We start from the raw sequence: 20157 nt of genomic DNA, 5'->3' as shown, positions 1-20157 counted from the left end.
TTCTCAGACAAAGAAGTAGAAATAGCAAATAAACATATGAAAAAATGTTCAACATCACTGGTCATTTGAGAGATGCAAATGAAAACAACACTGAGATTCTACGTCACCCCAGTAAGAATGGCTGCTGTCATGGAATCAACCAATAACAAATGCTGGTGGGGCTGTGGGGAAAGAGGAACCTTACTCCTCTGCTGGTGGGAGTGTAGACTGGTGCAACCACTGTGGAAATCATTTTGGAGATACCTCAAAGAACTAGTACTGGAAGTCCAGTTTGACCCAGCTATTCCCCTGCTAGGTATTTCCCCCAAAGAATTAAAAGAATCATACCACAGTGATATATGTTCACCCATGTTCATAGCAGTGCAATTCGTGATAGCTAAAACTTGGAAGCAACTGGAAGCAATTGCCCATCAACTGGAGACTTGATAAAGAAAATATGTGGGTTTTTTTTTAATAAAATGGAGTATTACTCAGCCATAAAGAATGAGAAACTAGAGACATTTATAGCTAAATGGATACACATTGAGGCAATACTCAAGTGAAATAAATAGTACACACATGTGTAAATATTGAATAGTTTCTCTAGTGTGAGAAATTGAAAGCAAGTAAGGACTAAAAGGTATAATAGATAATTTGAAATAGGAAGAAAAGGTGCAAAGGAGAAGGGGAAGTGGGAGGGGTAGGGGAAAGGAAAGAAGGGAATGGAATTAATATGAGAAAAAGAAAAAAATGGAAACAAAGTCTTTGTAGATAAGGAGGGGTGAAGGGATTGAAGGGAGGGCAAGGGAATGGGGAAAAAATAGGAACCAAGATGGATTATGTAAAGGTGTAAATTTCCAATGATGAATGTCATTATATTGTATACCTTAAATGTACCAATAAAATTAATTTTTAAAAAAATCTCGTGCACTTTTAGAATGGCACCCAGCAGAGGGTGACACAGATAATAGATAGTAATAAAATTGCAAACTCTTTACCATTAAATTCATCCAAATTCAGATCATTACCAAATTGAACATTTGAAAATTCTCAGAAAAGTACTATTATTACTAAAGCTATCTTTGTAAAGCCAATTAGGGTTAAACTATTGCAATGTGCTTTATCATCAACTCCAGTTCTACTCTATGATTGCTATTTTTAGGAACAGTACATCTACAAAGATAGTGTTTATTCTGAAAGTTCATCATGTTGTGTGCCATTGTAGAATGTTTTCATCCTTTTAGAACCAAGGAAAAAGAACCCATAACTACATAGTGCCAAACCAAACATTCTGAAATCATTTTTTTTTTTTTTTGCAATAGTGAGGATTGAGCTCAATGCTTTGTGCATGCTAGCTAGGCAAGCATTCTACAACTGACCTACATTCATCTTTAGCTTTTTAAAAAATTTTATTTTGAGATAGAGTATTGCTAAATTGCCCGGGCTAGCCTCAAATTTGGCATCTTCCTGCCCCAGCCTCCTTAGTGGTTGAGATTACAGGCATGTATCACCACGCTTGGGTAAATAATTTTGGTATGTTTAGGTCAGATTCCAGATGTTGATATTTTTTGGAACTTATCATTTGTGCTGCAAAATGATACTTTAATTGTTCCTATCCATGTGTTGACTCCATGGTGAATACAAACAATACCGGGAAGATCTAAGTATAAATATCAAGTTGCTGTCTGTGCTGTTCAACTTAAGCCAGTGTGATTTTCATGCGTATTTTGAAAAAATCTCTTTGGACCAGATCAGAGAAATCACTAAACTGTGCCTAATTCATCCTGTGGCCAATGTACCTATCAGAATCCTTTGGTTTTCAGTTCAGTCAGGAGTAGCCTCAGAGCGAGAGCCTCAATTTCTTTCCTTCTCAGGGGAATTTGGCTTTGACAAAGAACTAAGATTGTTTTATTTTATTTAGCCAAACTCTTAAACTTTGGCAGAATCTTTGGACAAAATAAGCACCATGTGCTCTTAGAAGGAAATGAGAGCAAGAGAACTTAGTGACCAGTCGCTCTCACAGTGTGTCTGGGGACCCCTGGAGGCCCTGGGACACCTGCAGAGCACCCCTGACGTGAAGACATCTGTGACTCTGAGATGCTTTTACTGCTCCCCTCTGACACTCCACAGAGCCTTCCAGGGCTCTGTGTTCCAGGCCAGAACCAAAGGCTGACAGAATGTGACTTGGTATTTTACATTTTCTTGGTTTTAATTTCTAATACAGCAACTATCAATGGATATAATCCATATTTTGGAAAAGGCTCTTTAAGTTTCCTCAATCATTTTCAAGAGCTGGGTGTGATGGTGCACACCTATAATCCCAGCGATCTGGAAGGCTGAGGCAGGAAGAGTGAAAGTTTGAGCCCAGACTGGTACCCTATCTTTAAAAAGGGCTGGAGGGCGGGGGATTTAGCTCAGTGGTTTCACTGCCTGCTGCGCAAGCGGAAGGACCTGAGTTGGATCCCTGGTACCAAAAAAAAAAAAAAAGGGCTGGAGATGTATCTCAGTGTGAAGTCCCTGGGTCCAACCTCTAAAAAAGTTAAAAGTGTCTTGAATCTGAAGTTTGAAAATCACTATTTAGAGCAGTGGTGCCCAATAGAATGCATCGCAGTGAAGGAGATGTTTATAAACTGCACTGTCCTATATGCTCGCCTCTGGAACACTTGGCTTTAAGCGCTTACAATGTGGCTAGTGCACTGGAGGAACTGAATTTTTTGTTTCATTTAACTGAAATGTAAAGGTAAATATCCCTGTGGATGCATCTACCACATTGGCCAATGCAGGCAGAGACCTCAACTCTTAGCTCCTGATTTAATATTTTCCCCAATATTTCACAAAGGTTAATTGTAGTTAGAAAGAGATTGTTCTTCTGCTAAGTATTCATCTCTTGGCTTAGTTTATGTGGAATGTTGGGGAGATGTTTAACCACAAACACGTAGTTAGAGAACCATTATGCATAATCTGGAATATGAATAAGTTTTAGTTGAAATCCTTGACTCAAAAATAAGAAAAGATAAATCTGTGGTTGCTGCTGTGGGAATTGTATGGAGTTCAAAAGAATGTTTTGCCATGCTTCATTTTGAATTAACAATGGACTTCTGAAATTGTTTTAAAATTATAAACAGTATTTTAGCTTTTCCTTCTGCAGCAGTTAGAAGAACGTAAGTGCCACACTTACATAAAAGAGCTGGCTGATGTTTGGAGGTGGCATCATTGAATCTGCCTGCCCAGGGCAATCATTCTTCATAGAGGCTCTGAATCTGCATTGGCATACATTCTGAATTTCATATGTGGAACTGTCCAGGTATTGCACACCTGACTTTTGGGTGACCACACTAATAAGGGACATTCGAGTACTTGACTTGAACTTGCAAGCTTTGACTGTGTGACCCTGTGGGTGATCATACTCTTCTAAGCCAACTTTTTCCTATAAAACGAGGTAGTAATGTCATTAGTGGCTGTGCTACATATTGTTTAGGTGATTAAAGTTACATGATAAAGCACAAAAAACACCTAGAAAAACTCCCAAAATATTGTGATTATGTAGCGATAGTCACTGCTTTCATTATTATTGTTGTCTATGCTCACTGAACACAAATTTATCAGGAGCCAACAATGTATCAGTGTATTAATGTCGGTGGGCTAGCATTGTGCTCAGGGAGCTTCCCATCTATTGAGGGAGAGACAAAGTTGGGATTTATCAGTCATACCAAGCTTTGTAAAAGAAAAGACTTGACTTCTAAGATAGGCTGTAATAGGGAAAACTGTTTAGATTGAGGAGATAGGAAAGGTCTTCCTGAGGAAACTGAGACCTGAAATACAAGCAGGAATTATTACTGGTAGAAAGGTGTTCAGTGTATATTGGTTGGGGGTAATAGTTAACACATAGATACATGTATCATGGGACAGAAGTTTATTTCTCTTTCACTTAACAGTCCAGATTAGCAGGCACCAAGGGATCTAAAGTTACCAAGGGATCTGGTCTAAAAGGATAACCCCACCCTCCCCCATTCTGAGCTTCATGATGACCTCCACAATGATCTCCACCTTGACCTCCATCGTGACTGCAACATCCCCATCTACAGCCAGCTGGGAGAGAGTTGGTCACTCACAAAGAGCTTCTTTAAACAGCTGCCTTGGAAGCTACTATACAAGGAAGGTCAGCAGGTGTGATCTGGCCTGCCCAATGTCCTCATCCACTGGGGTCTGGACTCTCTGAAGTATGCATGCAATATGGAAATTCTGCATTCATACAGATTCCATCAACATATATAGAATATATGTAATTTTGATTTACTCTGAAAGTTAATTCAGTCATTGATGCTTGGAACTTCTACTGTTTTCCCCTCAAAGCTAACAACCCCTTCCAAATTTCCCTTCCGTCACTCACACACTCCTTCAGCAATGTTCACTGAATGTCGACAGCCTGCACAACATATAAGGCACTTTGAGAATGTTAAAGAAACACAGCCCTGACCCCCAGAGATTCAGGGTCTCATTTTGGATTGCAAAGGGACAAACATCACAGTATTGCCCAAAACAGTGAAAAGTGTGATATTATATAGATATGAATACGAGCAGAAGAAGGAGAAACCTTGTGCACAGAGAAAACAAGGAATGCTTTGTGGGAAAAGCCCTCAAGGAAACTTGAAAGTTCCTTTGGATTCTAAAATGGAGAGATGTTTTGAGAGAATTCATGGAAAGCTGGGTGTGACTGGCAAATCATCCAGAGTGGATGGAAACAATAGGAGAAATGACAGCAGAATGTTAAAAGACAGCCAAAGTATGAAGGGCCTCTAATGTCAAATCATGTCTTTAAATTTGTTTATGGATAGTGAGAGCTCATGGAAGCCATTGACAGAGAGGTGGACACGACTGGCTCTGGCGCCCCATGGACAGAGGAGGCAGCTAGGCTCAGCCCATGTGGACACATGGCATCCGGAGTGAACCTAGACCCTGGACATCTGTGTGGTGCTGAGCAAGGGACTGGTCTGCCTGAACCTCATTCTCCCACCCATGATGTACAGTGATCACAGTCCAATAGTTCATAGGATTGTGGTGAAGGTTAAATTACTTCTAAGCCATGGGTTCAGAACAGTGCCTAACATTTAACAAGCACACATAAATGTTTGCACACACATGTGCTCGCACACACTCACTCACACATCTGTGTGGGGAACAAAGTACGAGATAAAACATGTCATCAATGCCAGGCCCCTAAGGGGCAATTGAGAGACAGGAGCAAGGGGTCTAAAAAGATTGCCCGATGTCCAATACCAGGCAAATTCCTTTTTAATCTTTCTAAGCTTCTTTTTCTTTCTCTGCAAATTAGAAATAATTGTACCTATTTTGCAGGATTAAAATAGATAACACCTGGAAAGTTCTCATTCAAGAATCTGGTGCATAGTGGTCACTCACACAGGGTGGCTGTTGATCAACAATGACTCATTCAAGGACCTGTAATCTCCTAATTCTTTACCTCTGGTTAATACCTGTCCTTTGCCATACCCTGGCTGTGCAGAGAGCACAATGCTTGTAATCAGATAGAACTGAAGTAATTCGTTCTGTTCCTTAAAGCAAGGTAAATTTGGGGATTTTTCTCAAATTAAGGTCACCATATGTCCTCCCAAGACTCACTGAATGCAATAATTTACATAAAGTAGCTAGACAGTAATTGTGGGACAGAAAATAAATTCCCTGTTTTTTCCTCCAATTCTCTCTCATCCCTGCTCCAGAAGATGAGAAAACATACATTCTCAGCCGGTTATTATGTGTACCCTGGCCAAGATTGGTGAGAAGGCCATTTCAGTTGTAAAAAGATGAAGCACTGTTTTGAATCATGATTCATGGGTTCACATGGAAAGGGACAAAAGTAGAGCCAAACCAACCCAATGCCTTCACTTGCCAGACCTCTTGTCATCTGAACCCTATTAATGGATGACCAAAATTACCCACAGACCACTAAGGAATCAGGGAGCCACTGTCCAATGATTTAAATGGTTAAATCATGGCAAAGTGAGGAAAGGAGAGAAGGAAAGACTGGTGGAGGGGCAGCTGGGTGTTGAATTACAAGAGGTGACTTTAACAAGTCTGAGAAAAGAATAATTCATGCATTAATTCAAAGATAGGTCTTTTATATCCTCTTACATGAAAATACTCAGAATTAAACCACCCAAGTGAATGAGTTTTCATTATATTGGGAGTTTTTCTGACAGAACAGTTAAGAAATCTGGTTTAGGAATAGTGATGGTGCCATCCAAACCCTGCTTCCACTCCTGTGAACCATAGAGCCTTGGGTAAGTTATTGAAATTTTCCTCAATCATTCCTAAATCATTACATTAATGGAATGATCAAATAAATACCTTTATAGTCCATGAAGTAAGACAGAATAGATCTGTGGTACATAGTCTTTAAAAATACTCCCAATTATAACTGTAATGAAAGCTTTTAGCTGGATCCATGCAACACGAAAAGCAACTGTCTGTTACAGGCAGTCAGACATATCAGGCATCCTCCCAGCAGTGTGAAAAATCCAATTCTTTACACATTCTAGGCACAGAATTACCCCCAAATTACTTTCCATAGAATTCCACTGTCTTTTCCCAATTTCTTCAAATTTTATTTCCTTTAATTCCTGTCCACCCCTTTTCTTTCTTTTTCCATGACACTGGGATTGAACTCAGCTCCTTCAGCCTGAGTCTCTCCCTATTAATCATCCTCAAGCACCTTCAGGAGTTGCTGTTGTTCACAGCTTTCACCTAATCATTACCACTCCTCAAGTGTGGTTGGCCCTTCCTGCCTCTCCTTCTGACTCTAATCTGGATAATCCTGGGAGGAAACCAGAGTGTTTTCACCTTCTAGCATGATGGTAGCCTTCTCTTTACCTGGAGAGACCTGCTGTCCTCTGCTTAGCACTAGCCTAGCACCCGTTTTGTGTGTGGGCTGTGCTGGGTACTTTGAGTCCTTAGATGCAAAATTTGGGTTTCTCCTCTAACCAGCTTAGAATTTAATCAGAGAAACAAGTCTCATATTGACAAAGATACTTTGCTCGATTAAGGGTCCTGAACCTTCTCTTAGACTCATCTGTGCACACCCTTGTAAAATCCCACTTTGGCAGAGAACCCTTACTTGACCAAGTAAGCAGGGACTCCTCACCCCTGCCTGACCACCGCCCACACCTGATCAGTGTCCTTATCTTCCGACAATCCCCAGGTGATGTCTGATTGCTCTGGCCTCCCTGAAGAAGGGATCCAGGTAGGTCAGCTTTGCCAGAATCCCCCTTACTCGAGATGCTTCCTCTCAGTAATGTTCCATGCATTGACCTCCAGACTACTCTTTGGCTGTAAATTCCCACTTTCTCATGCTGAATTTGGATTTAAGCCCAGTCTCTCTCCTACCTGCAAAATCTCATTGCCTTGATCCCACCTGTAGTTAGGGTCTTGAATAATGTCGGCCTACAGTGCTTTTGTAAGTATCACTGAATATTTTTTCTTTTTTCTTTTTCAATACTGGGGATTGAATACAGGGCCTTCACACCAAGCTACATCCCCAGTGCTCCACACCCCTACTTTTAATTTTGAGACAAGATCTTTCTAAGGCGTTGAGTTGCCCTATCCCTCCTGCTTCAGCCTCTCAGAGCACTGGATAAAGTCCAGGCAGTTATGAGACTAAGACAGTATGGTAAAAATATTATACTAGGTCACTGGAGGAGTAAGAAGAGACAGGTTGTTTTCTGAGATGCAGCTATTGTCCCATCTGGGAAAGGGTGGGGAAGAGGTTAAGATGTTTTCTGTTGTCCAGATGTGCTGGATGGCCCCATTGCAGCTGGGGTCGTTATGCTTATGGGTAAAGCTGCAGTCTCTTGTGCTACACAATGCATTCCTCTCATTACAGATGTGGTAAGCAGCACTTAGTGTACACAACTGTTCACAATTGACGGTTTAAGTCAAAGAATAACTAAACTGTAGAGTGTTGGAGCACATAAGGGAGTAATATTTTTGTAGCATATTTCAATGTAAAAAGGACTCCTGCTTATGTCATCTTAATGCTCACAGCAACTCTATAATATAATTATCATTTCCATTTTCAAATGAGTAAAGTTAATAGAAATTAAGAAATTTCCTAAGGCCACTAATTTAGCTCCTAACCATTACTAGTAGGTTATTACCACATCCTATCACCATAGTGTAGCCTGTGCTATATGGTATTGCCTCACATTTGGGATTAGAGTGTAGGGTGCAAGTGTGTGTGTGTGTGTGTGTGTGTGTGTGTGTGTGCTGAGACACATCATTCATTATTCAATGAAATAATTTTGACATTTATAAAATTAGTCTTGTGGGGGAAACATTCCAAACATTAAAATTTTAACTTGGAAATAAACCAATTAATAAGTTGGAAACTGATGACAGAAAATGCAAAACCTGGACCTTCAGTCTAATATTTTATTACCTTAGTCTCTGTCAAAAAAAAAGGCATGAATTTGGATTCCCTTGCTAGCATAGTTTTTGTGTACTGATTTCATAGGTCTTGATCTGTTCAGATAGATCTATTTTTCTCTGTCACATAAGAGTAACAATTATTATGCTCCAAGTGAAAGAATTTCCTCTATCAATAACATGCCTTTTTGGTTAGCAGTTTTTATTCCCAAAGAATTTTCTGCTATAATTTCTCATCATAAAATTATGTTTATAATGCATTGTATTTAGTCTATTTGGCTTTAAAATCCAATACGTTCCATTTTGCTCTTCAGTCTTTCTTACTCAAGCCAAGTTTTTGGTTCCAATCAAGACACTCTTATTGCAGTGGATCTTGTCTACCAAGCTTTTTCCCTCTCTTCCCTTGACTCCCCATCTCCTCTCTGTTGTGTTTCCAACCACATTGCTCAGCTAGGATGTTTTCTTTGCCAAGAAATTTTACTAATGATTAGATATAAATTTTTTAAAAGTGTTTATGCAAGACTCTATTTCTTTTCCTATGGTTTTAAAAATCTGACAACATGTGATTGACAGGATGAGTTCCGCTTTTCTTTTTATGGCATGTAAACATCTAAGGTATGCAATGTCACATTGGATCTTGGTTAGTGCCTCCATCAGCTGGCTGGCCAGTGTTTTGGGATTACTTCAATACGTGCTAGAATATGGCAACCATTTTTGCATTTTTCCAAAAACCCATTTCTCCCCCCCCCCCCCCCGAAGATCACAGGACTATAACCTGAACAATGATATATTTCTGTTCCTACCTCTTGCTCAGATAAACATGACCTGGATGGGTTACTTTATAATTTATATGCAGTCCTCATAGTTATCTCTTTCTATTGAGAAATAAAAATTAAAGTAACTTGTTCAAACATGCAAGGTCATTGTCAGGGTTGTTATTAGAACTAGGTTTTCTGATTCCTCTCTGCTAGTCCTGAGCTTGATTTTACTCCCTCAGATTCCTATTTTAGGGCCAATCCCAGAGTTTCTCCTCCACAGGAAGCTGTGGTAGGCAGTACCCCATGTAGTTAATGTACTCTCAAGGCTCCCATGGTCACTTCTGAGCTCTTCCTGGTCTTTGTTTAAATGTCAAGAGTTCCTTGCCAGCTGATTACGTTTCGTTAACCAATTCTTTATTTGCAAAGTGGACTTAGCACTGAATATGCAATTGAAATGTGGAACTCTTCTTTTCACAGTAAACTTACTACAGATTGAGCTCCAGTCAGTAGTAGGATGAGAAGAGTCCAGTCCCATTCATCTCTAGATCTTGAATTCTTCTTAAGTTATGCCTTTGAGACACTCTGTGGTTTGGAAGATTTTTCCTCTCCCTCCTGCCTAGTATTATGTGTTACACAATGATTGCAAGTAAAGCTTTTACCAAAAGCTCAGCACCAAGGGGAAGAGGCAGGGGAGTCAATGGGTGTCGTAGGACACTCAGCTGAACTGAAATGAAAGATTTGGGGGCCCAGGAGAAAGAAAAGAAGAAGCAGCAGCTTTTCAGAACCAGAGATGCTATGGAAGCAAAAGCTGGAAGCAGGAGGTAGAAGCCATGTTTGACTAACACTAACACGGGAGCAGAGAGAACACAACAGCCTAGAGGAGGGAGGTGAGACTGCAACCAGGAAGAGTCCCACTTCCTATCTGGGTGAGCAGCCTGCAAAACTCTGCTTCCAGGAAGCACTGAAGAGCCTGAAGCTTCCACTTCAGGCTTGGGAGAAAACAGCACAAAAACTGCAAACATCACGTCAGCTTGTTAAACCAATGTCACGGCCTATGTTTGGAAATCCATTTGTCCTCTGAATTACTGGAATCTCAGAATACTTCAGGCAATAAAAGTTACTACATTAGAGTAAGTAAAGGGTCAGGACACAGGAAGAATAGACAGAAAGTCTGCCGGGATGTTCTACATAAAGCTTTAATCAAAACGTACTGAAACTTAAAATAAGTCGTGTCATTGGCATAGGAATTACACTTCTAGTACTACATCCGAAAGATAATTTTAAATAACTGCACAAAAGCTTTAACACGAAGATGTCAATGTGGTATTTTTTGTGGTAAAAAAATGATCAACTTAAAAATCTAAAAGAAATACCCATAAAATAAATGAAGATGCATTATATATATTAGTCAGCTTCACTGTTCTTGCGACACAATGCAGGATGCCCACAGGAGGAGAGGTCTAATTTGGCTCCAGGTTCTAGGGGATTCAGTCCATGGTAAGCAGCTCCAAGGCAGGAACATCAGGGCAGAAGGGCCTGGCAGAGGAAAGCTGCTTGGTTCATGGCAGCTAGGAAGCAGAGCAGGGGACCAGCGCCAGAGAAAGAGGGGCCAGGGACCAGATATAGTGCCCAATGTCATACTTCATGACCCACTCAGACACACCCAGAAGCAGATGTTATTAACCACCTAGGCGTTTCTTAATCCAATCAATTTCATATCATGAAAAATAAATCATCATAATATTTGGAAAATTTTGAAATATTTTAAATTATGAATGATAATGAAAATGAAAAACATAAACTTTTAGTGGTGGTTTGATATCCTGTAGTGCAAAAAGCTTTAACCATATAGACAATGGTTATCTTTTAGCAATGCGATTCAAGGTGACATTTATTTTTTCAATTATTTTTCCACTTTTTCTATAAAGAGCATGAGAAACAGTATAATACAATGTTCAAAGAGTCAAGATCTATATTTGGCTATTTGGTTTCTCATTTTTACTAACTTTATCATTGTGGACATTTTATGTAAATTCTTTGGGTCTCAGTTTCCTCATCTGTGAATATGCAAAGTAATAATACTTAACAACGCTGTGTATAGAACAGTCATGGCACATGATAAATTTTAGCTATACTTTTTTTTTTTTTGCATTACTGGGCCTTCACACTGAGTTATATCTCCAGCCATTTTTATCTTTTATTGTGAGACAAGTGCTCACTAAGTCTCTAAATTGCCCAAGCTGGGCTTGAACTTACCATCCTCCTGCCTCAGCCTTCTGATTGCTGAGATTACTGACATATGATACCCCAACCAGCCAGCCGTACATTACTTATATTTTAAAAAGTGATATATCACAGACATTAATATTTAAATACTAAAACAATGAAAATAAAAACAATTGTCCACTTAATAAAGACACTTGAGCATTGCATTCAACCTAATTTAATCTCACTTGTTTACTTTGAAAACGGGCATTTGGTCAAGGAGATGAGGGTGGGTTCTTCCTGAGCAAGGCCACCCCTCACCAGCGAATGCAGTTTTGTTCCTGCAGATATACTCTCCAGTCCTCTCGTGATTGCTTAGTGTCTGAGAATGATTGTTTTATTCCTACAATATGATACACGTAGGAATGCAGATTTTTCTGCAGATTATCAAATTGGGAGATGTTACCTTCAAATACTTTTTCTCCATTCACTGAAGGTTGCAAAGTTGTCTTCTGTACAAAACAGCTGGAAAAAGAAAGAAAATGTGAGGAAAGTGCATTGAACTGTCTTTGTGCGTGGTTTGGAAGTCCTGCAGGTAATACAGCATCTATTTCAGTGTCTTTCTTTGCTCCAAAGGAGACCAAGGGGTAGATCAAAAGTCAAGCCCCTGGAACATAAAGCAGTTTCATCCTAACTTTCCATAGTGCTTTCTACCCATAAAACTGTAAGACTGTAGAAAAGTATAGTTTGAATTTTTTCTCTATAATTACTGGAGCTAAGATTGGGAAAATGATTGATTTTATGAAAATTAAGTTTCCTATCTATAAATCAGCATGAATAGTAACTACTTCGAAGAGTAAGGGGGAGGATTAAATGAAACATTATTGCATAAAATACATGGCATGTGGCAGGCATCCATTGAACGATAGCTACTACTGTCCAACAACTAGGGAGAAAAGCAGAGTGGTTTTCAATGATAGTAATGGCAATCAGTTAACATGTGCATTTCACATATTTGATCAGCAAACCTTCACAGCAGGTTTAAAAGTTTATGTCTTAGTCACTTCCCCTCACTGAGACCCAATACCTGACCCTGCCACATAAGGGAGGCACATATTTTAGAGATATCAGTCCATAGTCAGGAGGCCCCAAGTGGAAAGGCACAGTGGGAGGCCCAGGTGGAGGAAATGGAGAAAGAAGGAGGAACCAGGGAGGGAGACTCACCTTTCCAGGCCCCCTCCTGTCCCTAGTGACCACCTCTTCCCAGCAGGCCCCACCTCCTAACAGCACATTTAGCTAGACCTCCCATGGGTCACCTTCTAGAAAGTCTCATCTCTGAACACATGAAGGCCATGGGGGGACCCTAACACTTGGGTACCATTACTGTATTTGCTTTGTTTTACAGGGTGCTAATAACAAGTGTGAAGTTTAGTTTAGAGTAGCTTTGGAGCCCCTTGCAGCCCTATGTGAACTCCTCTTCAATGAAAAAAATCAGTTCTCTGTATTCCCAGGTTTCCTGGCTAATAAACGTGCAAAACATGCATCCCACAGAGACATTGTCTGCCTCAGAAGATGTGAAATCAGTGCTACACCAAACAGAAATTCACTTTTTAAGGCTTCAGTGGCTACAAAAGAATGAATTAATTTCATGATTTACGATATATGTATTTTCACACTTGGAGGTCAGTTTCATCATGATTATCAGGGTTATCCATGACTTTTGTATTAAGAACTAAGTTCAGGTTTTACAGAGTACTATGGACAATGTTGCCACATGTGGGTCTCCACTGCCTGCTGACCTTGGTTTCCATCCCTGTCTGTGGCTTCCCTGTCCCCATCAAACCAACCACAACACAGTCTGTTCCTTTCATCTGGGGTTGTTCAAGGCTCATGTCCACAGAATAAATCAAGTCAAATCCACAGAAATCTGAAAAAACCATCAGACAGTGGAAATAATCAGCAGCCAGCCGCAGTCTGGGGAGTATGTCAAGCGACCACAACAGGGCTAGAGACAGATATGTTGGAATTTATAGTCGGTAAACTGTGACCTCTAGAGTAAGATGCCAACAGAAAAGCCTCCCAATTACATTCTCTTCTGCACTAAGAAATCAAATGCCAAAGAATGTTTAAAGTCATTATGATGAGTCTGTTTGAACCACACTCAAAGTCTCCTTTAGAACAACATTTCTTTATTTATGAATTACCCTGAGATTTTTCAGGGACAAGTCAGGAATTTGGTGACTTTGGCACAGTATTTATTTTTTCTAATTATATGAATATTTAAAAAATAGCGCTTTGACATTATTTAAAACAATTATATGCAGTTGTTCTGTGGCCTAGAGTGTTTAATCTTCCAAGGAATTATTTATAATAATTGGGTTATGGAATTGTGTTTTGATATTGCATCAGAAATATAGAATAGTTAGAAGTCTGTAATTTCCCTTAGACTCGTCAGTAATACAACATGACTTTCATTTAAAGATACTTTGCTTATGTTAATAGTTGCCAATAAATGCCTCTTTTGGAATAAATATGGGACATTTCAAGGGAGCAATTTGGATTGCTATGTACAAGAATTGTCAATGTTTATCTCTCTCTTTTTGGAAGTCTGCTTTAAGTGTCTTAACATAACTTTGAAATAACTGTTGATCAAATACTGACTTCAAGACAGGTGAAGGAGAGTGTGATTCTGTGAAGTATGTTACACATTTTCTGTTAGAATCCTCCATAATTAATGTGTTGCCCTCCCAGGAACATTGAAAGAAGAGGCTATTTTGGTAAGAATATTATTCCTTATAGAGTGTCAGTTTCTCTTCCTAAATTGAATTAGAGGTAGTGGAATCCAGACATCTCTTCATGACCAAGATAACAAAAAAATACACAAAGTGAAATCAGGGTATTCTACACACTGCATTTGTGTGTGTGTATGTGTGTGTGTGCGCAATGATTACCACATACAGGAGCAGGTGGAGGCTACTCTTAAATACATAGGTAAAGACAACATAGTCTTGAACACCACTTTTCTGATTGTTTAGATGCACATTCATCTACCAGTAAATCAGAAGGAAAATAAAATAACCTATTACTGAAAGGTTACAGAAAGATAGGCTAATAACTTACTGTGGAAAAAGAAGAGAAGTCTTCTCCAGATAGAAATAAGCTCTGCAAGATATTCTTTATAAAAAATATTCATCAGGAACTTGCAGAACAGATTTGAGTTTCTTAAAATCAAGGTTGACCTATGACTTCCTAGGACCTTCAACACCTGGTGTCACCCTTAGTCTGGAGACAGGTCTCCATATGAACCACAGGGAGGTCAGCCTGCACTTTGAAAATACAAACTCACTGGCATCATGGTACGTGAAGTCAGGTGATTATAAAAGTCAAGGAAAATAGAATTTCCACACGGAAGGACCAGTCATGGAAATGCAATCACTTGTAGCATGGGCCTTCATCTTCGCACTTGTCAGCTGAGGTGTGCATATCCCTAAGCATAGCAGAAACTGGGAAGGGACAAGGTCTGTGGCACAGTTAAAAATGCTCAGGTAATGCTGGAATGTGTGCAGCCTGTTCATTAGCATTGGTTTAATTCCCAACTACCAGTCAGTAACACAGTGGAAGGTGAAATGAGTGAAATTTCACTCTATAACCACAGGTACACATGAAATGTATCTCTATTTTCTGTAGTTCAGATCAGTTCCTATTATAAATCCTTTTTCACCAGGGTGGCAAGCAGTCTTTCCTGTGATTTAATTCTTCCCTTTCCTGTGGATTGTTTTTAATTCAAACAGAACTGAAACCGTGGGGCTGCTTCTCTGGATGTCACTGTTATTTGTCTACTTGACGTCTGCAGACATGAATGCATTTCCTACACTCCTGAACTGCTTAGGTACAGTGGCTGTCTCTCTATTCTCCTGCCACAGACATAGAGAAAGGACATTATGATGTTTCTCCCATACCACTGCTGGGCATAGGAATGCTATGAGAGGATATCAGAGGCCTCCTCTGCCTGGATTTCCAATAAACTGCTTGTGTCAGGTCTCCCAGATCTAGCCTAGCTTTAGCAATATGCTGAAAGAGGGCAGAGGGCCTCCTTTCTGGAGCCACTAGCACCTACTGTATACTGTTCTGTCCTCCTGTTCCAGGCACATTACCCCTAGTCGAGAAAAAAAAAATTTATCTCACAACAGAGTTTCTCAACCTCAGCACTACAGACATTTTGTAACAGATACCTTGTTGGGGCATGTGTGTGTCCTGTGTTTTGTAGAATATTTAGCAGCATTTCTGGCCTGTACCCAATGGGGGAAGGTAGCCTCCTACTCCCCAAGTCCTGACAATCAAAACTGTCTGTGGACTTTGCCAAATGTTCCATAGTGGGAAATATTGCCCCCATTAAGAACCATCATTCTAGAAAAAGTCCTCTCTTGAAACTTCTTTCAATATTTTATCTGGGCTCCAAATCCTCTGAAAGCCTTGGATGTTCATCCCATCACACCAGGTCCTAGGGCAAAAGGAACAATATATAAAATAAGAAACAACATGGTATGTTAAAAAAAAAACTTCCAGAATAGCACAATTTTTTCATGATCTGTAATAATTCCTTCCTGATAAGTAAGCAAACTAGAAAGCTTGTATGAAAATCCTATAAGAACAATCGATTTACTAATTACTGTTTATAAGCAGATGTAAAGCAAATGCGACATCCTCAGCATGTACAGGTAAATAATTATGATGCTTTATTGAGTAGTTTAAAAATTAAGCTATAAAATATTTCAGAAATTTATAACCCTGTAAAATAATACAATGCGTAGCTGCATGTCCTCTGTCCTTTTTAGAATACAGTGAAGGCCCCTTCCTGATAGCATCCAGGTATAGCCACTACCTTAAACTGGGTAGTCAGTCCTACACAGCCACATCCAAGTCCTCTCTGCTGGGAAAGGGTTAAGACCTGGGTAACTTTTCCAACAGTCTGTGCTTCATGTCTTGCTATTGCAGCAGGAAGGTTCAAATACAAAAATATTCTGAGAGTTTGGGGATAATGAGCTTTGGCTCATTCAAAGTGAAAACTCTGCCAATGCTCTAATGAAATAGAGAATAGTAATTCAAAAACCATTCAAGACAGTACGATGTTTCTTGGAGCACAAGTAAATTTCAGACTCATTCTCCAAATCTTACCTGCAGACTCCTCCCTGGCCCAGCTGCCTAAAGAAGGAAGGAAATGTCACAGGTTAGGAGCTGGAGGCCACAGAATTCTCAACACTCTCTGTACATTCCTCTTTTACCTCTGTTTCTCTCACACTATTCTCTGCAACAAAGTCATGTGGCTTTAATCCAAACTCTTGTTAATGAACAGAAGGGTGATACTGCAGAATAATCATTATCAAAAGTCTACCCATCTAGGTTTTACAAGAAATACTATCAAAGGATAATTCTATGTTTTGAGCAGACTTCAGTAAAGTGACACAATTTTTAGACAATAAAAACACATGGAATTTGCAATGGTGTAACCCCTAGACTACAGGGCATGGAAAGATAAAAGAGTTGACTACTGCTTCATGAGAGAGTTTAAGGGTGACCCAAGAAGGGGACACTGTGCGAAGAGAATGCTTCCAAAGTGTCCTTTAGGTAGGAATTGACACTTCAGGCCACTGTTCTTACATTGTCAGATGATACTGAGAATTCTTGTCACTCCCCTGAGGCGAATTTAGAAAGCTTTGGCTACAGAAATGAAGAAGTATAAAATCACATCATTATTTTCCACAATAAAAAGTATTGTGTAATATTGTGAAGGTTTTACTGAAGGGATGCAAAACTTCAGGAAGAGATGGAGTAATAAAGACTCAGTATTGAAGTTTGATCTTTGCATGTGTATAAGCACTAAAAAATAATGATGGAGGATAAATAACACAGGCCTGGAGGTGCACACCCGGCCTTCCTGCAGATAGTGTGGGAAAGAAAAGACCGAGACCTTCAGCCAGTGGGTCACCGCCAGCATCGAGGCTTCTCTCCTGTAGCGCTCTGATGAAAGGGCAGCGGTGCCTCCTCAGGAAGGGAGAGGAGTCAGAAATACCTAAGGAGTCACTGTACACTGGAGAGCTTTTGATCTAAGTGGGTGCACCAAGAACAAGCATGTTTATGAGCAACTGTCCTCTGTGATTCTTCCTTCCTCCTCCAAATATGGCTCATTCATGGATGGAGTTGGAGAATCCCCAGGTCTTCTTTCATGCTGGCTGGGGGAGAGATTGCATTGAGGTTTGGAAGGAGCCATAAGCCTAAAGTAATTTTTATTTAAAAATACAGAAAAATACTTTTATTGGAAAGTATATCCACAAAAAGTCTATTAAAATCAAGAGCTAAAGGAAAGGATAGATAAAAGAATTTAAAGATAAAGCTCAGGGGGGCAGAACTAGTTTGGGGGTTATTTTGGAAAGAGTTTTTAAAATTGACAAGAAAGATTTGGGGGAAGAGAGTATTGAATGATTTTAGAGAGATAAATGAGCAGAGCAGTTTTCTATACTGGTTGCTCTGACCCAAATCCTGTAATCCCTTGCTGTGACACTGCAGACAAGACTCTGGAAAGCACTGGCATTACTTTCTAGCTGCAATGCACCTCCTCAGGTGTGACGCTCAAAGGTTTGGACTCCATCCCCAGGAAGTGGTACACACATTCAAGCAATGGTCACTACATGGTGCCGGAATATATGTGTGAGCCTGGAAATAAGGCAGAAAAGCATCACCACCTTCTCTAGTCACCATGCCCAGTGACCACCTGCAGAGTTCCTGCTTCCAGGACTCCCAGTGCCAAGCTTGGAGACACAAGTGCTCTGGTTCCAAGGAGAAGAAAATCAATACCAGGGCATACACAAAGTATTCTGCTGCACCTAAAGCAACTACTGCCACTTGGTGAACTTGAGCTCTTCATGCTTGCAGACCAGCCAACAAGTAAATGGGTTATAACTCCAGGTGATTAACCAACCTGAACTGTCACGAAGCATTAGAGTCACTAGCACTTGTGATGTTTGTGATTATGATGTTTCTGTGCTATAAGGAAATGAACAGTAAGGAATCTCAGCAACTGTGGCCAGACAATGCCAAGAAAACCCCAAATTCAAACCCTTCAGGGCTAAAAGTCTAGATTACCCCACCACGTAAGCAAGTTAAATAAGCTCAATTTCTAACCAAAGATAGGGAAAATCTACATGGGTGTGAAGAAGGAGACAGAAAATATTGATGATGGTTTGGGGACCAGTTGTGGTAGTGGTGAGACCAAGTTTCAAGGGCCAAGTGTCCTGGTGTAGATCTAGAAATCCTCCTAAAGTCTCATGTGTTCAGAGATGGGGCTTTGGGCCAGTGTCTGGATCATGGGGGTGCTGTACTTACCAGTGGGTTCATCAATTGAAGCATTCAGTGGATCACTGGGGAGGTGTCCTGGAAGGCTGTCTCTCCCTCCCCAGTTCCTCCTTTTCTTTCTGCTTCCTGGTTGCCATGGGATGAGCAGCTGTCCTCCACCCAGGCCCTTCCACTTGGAGCCAGTGATCATGGACAAAAATGTGAGCTTAAAGAAAACTGTCCTCCTTTAAGTTGTGGCTGTTGGGTTTTCATCCCAGCCATGAGAAAAGTGACTAAGAACACCAAGAAAACTTAGAATACAGTTTCAGTAACCTTAAGTAGTATAAGAGCCAGACCATGGTATTTACGTATTGTTCTTCATATCACATACCACAAACTCACCTCAACTTTCAGTCACAAGAGAAGAGCTCCTGCAAATTCAGATCCGCCTTTGCCCTGGTAGCTGCCCACACTAGCAGGTGTCTGGCATTTTGCCTCAAAGCCCCTCTAGGCAGCAGAAGCCAGTAGAAGCCAGCTTGACAGCTGTGCAATAAAAGACACAAGAAGGGGTGGGAGTTAATGCGCCGGAGCAGTTCCTAACCACAGGAAAGCTGGAGCTGAGGATTCCAGGTTCCAGATTCCAAGCCTCAAGGCAGAACACCTGAGGATGCTGCCAGCAGCCCCAGGGAGGCAGCGGCTCAGGTCCCCACAGTGGCAGCTCAGTAAGAGGCTCTCACATTGCTTCCACTCCTCTCTGTGTCACTTCCCATCCCTCATGTGTGTCCCAGATCTTCTCATCCATCAACTGCAAGGACCTAAGTCCTTGTCTTTGGTTCTGATTTTTGGAGAGCGGATATTATGGAAATTCTTTAAAAAAGCAAATCATCTCCCTATTTCTTTTTTTATTCCCCCTGAGTGTTCTATAGATGACCAAAGTATTTGTTTTCCACCTTTTGATTGTTCACTTTAAAATGTTTTGGTTTGCATTTCTTTGGTTCAATGTTGTCTTTTCTTTGGGGCAGCATGTTAGCTCCCCCAAACATTGCTTTGAGTTCAGCCTGAAGAGGGTGAGAGTCCCATCCCCAGGACTCTGCGCCTGGCTTTGGTTGGCTTTATCATACAGTACATAAAATGAGCATGCCACCATAATTCTGGGATATACTTAACAATTCCAGGAGCAGCTCGAGTTCCTACAGCTTTTCTCCAAGAGGCCTGATTCCCTCTCAGTCCCTGCGGTTAGCTGTATTTGAAGGTATTTGGCCATGAATTTGAACATCGTAATGTGGTCTGCCTTTGGTAAACACCAGACAGTGAGTCAGGGCCCTTGATTCCTTTCTTGTTTCTGCCTATTGTGTCGAGAAAACTACTCGCCTCCCCAGGCACTGTCTCAATCCCTAACAGAGCAGCCAAGCACTCCTCTGTTTCTCAGAACAAATAGCATTTAGAGCCT

At 40.5% G+C, this 20157-nt stretch overlaps 1 long non-coding RNA gene across 15 annotated transcripts in view; it reads right to left on the bottom strand.

Moving 5' to 3' along the window:
* Nucleotides 1-20157, bottom strand: part of LOC101706145 (uncharacterized) — a 123369-nt gene that overhangs the window by 62887 nt on the left and 40325 nt on the right. For 4 of the 15 annotated variants that reach the window (XR_015440779.1, XR_015440782.1, XR_015440778.1 and 1 more), the window contains exons 6-7: nucleotides 16554-19250; nucleotides 11845-15879 (exon numbers count right to left, since the gene is read on the bottom strand). This is a non-coding gene — a long non-coding RNA (uncharacterized LOC101706145). Of the gene's footprint in view, nucleotides 1-10591; nucleotides 15880-16553; nucleotides 19251-20157 lie in introns of those variants that run through there. The other 11 variants (XR_015440783.1, XR_015440785.1, XR_015440789.1 and 8 more) reach the window with 9 other exon arrangements.

This window comes from Heterocephalus glaber, unplaced genomic scaffold (assembly GCF_053883595.1).
Source record: "Heterocephalus glaber isolate CG9 unplaced genomic scaffold, H.glaber_assembly_v1.0 deba00001504, whole genome shotgun sequence".
Lineage (NCBI taxonomy): Eukaryota > Metazoa > Chordata > Mammalia > Rodentia > Bathyergidae > Heterocephalus > Heterocephalus glaber.
This window is presented reverse-complemented; position numbering and strand designations above follow the sequence as displayed.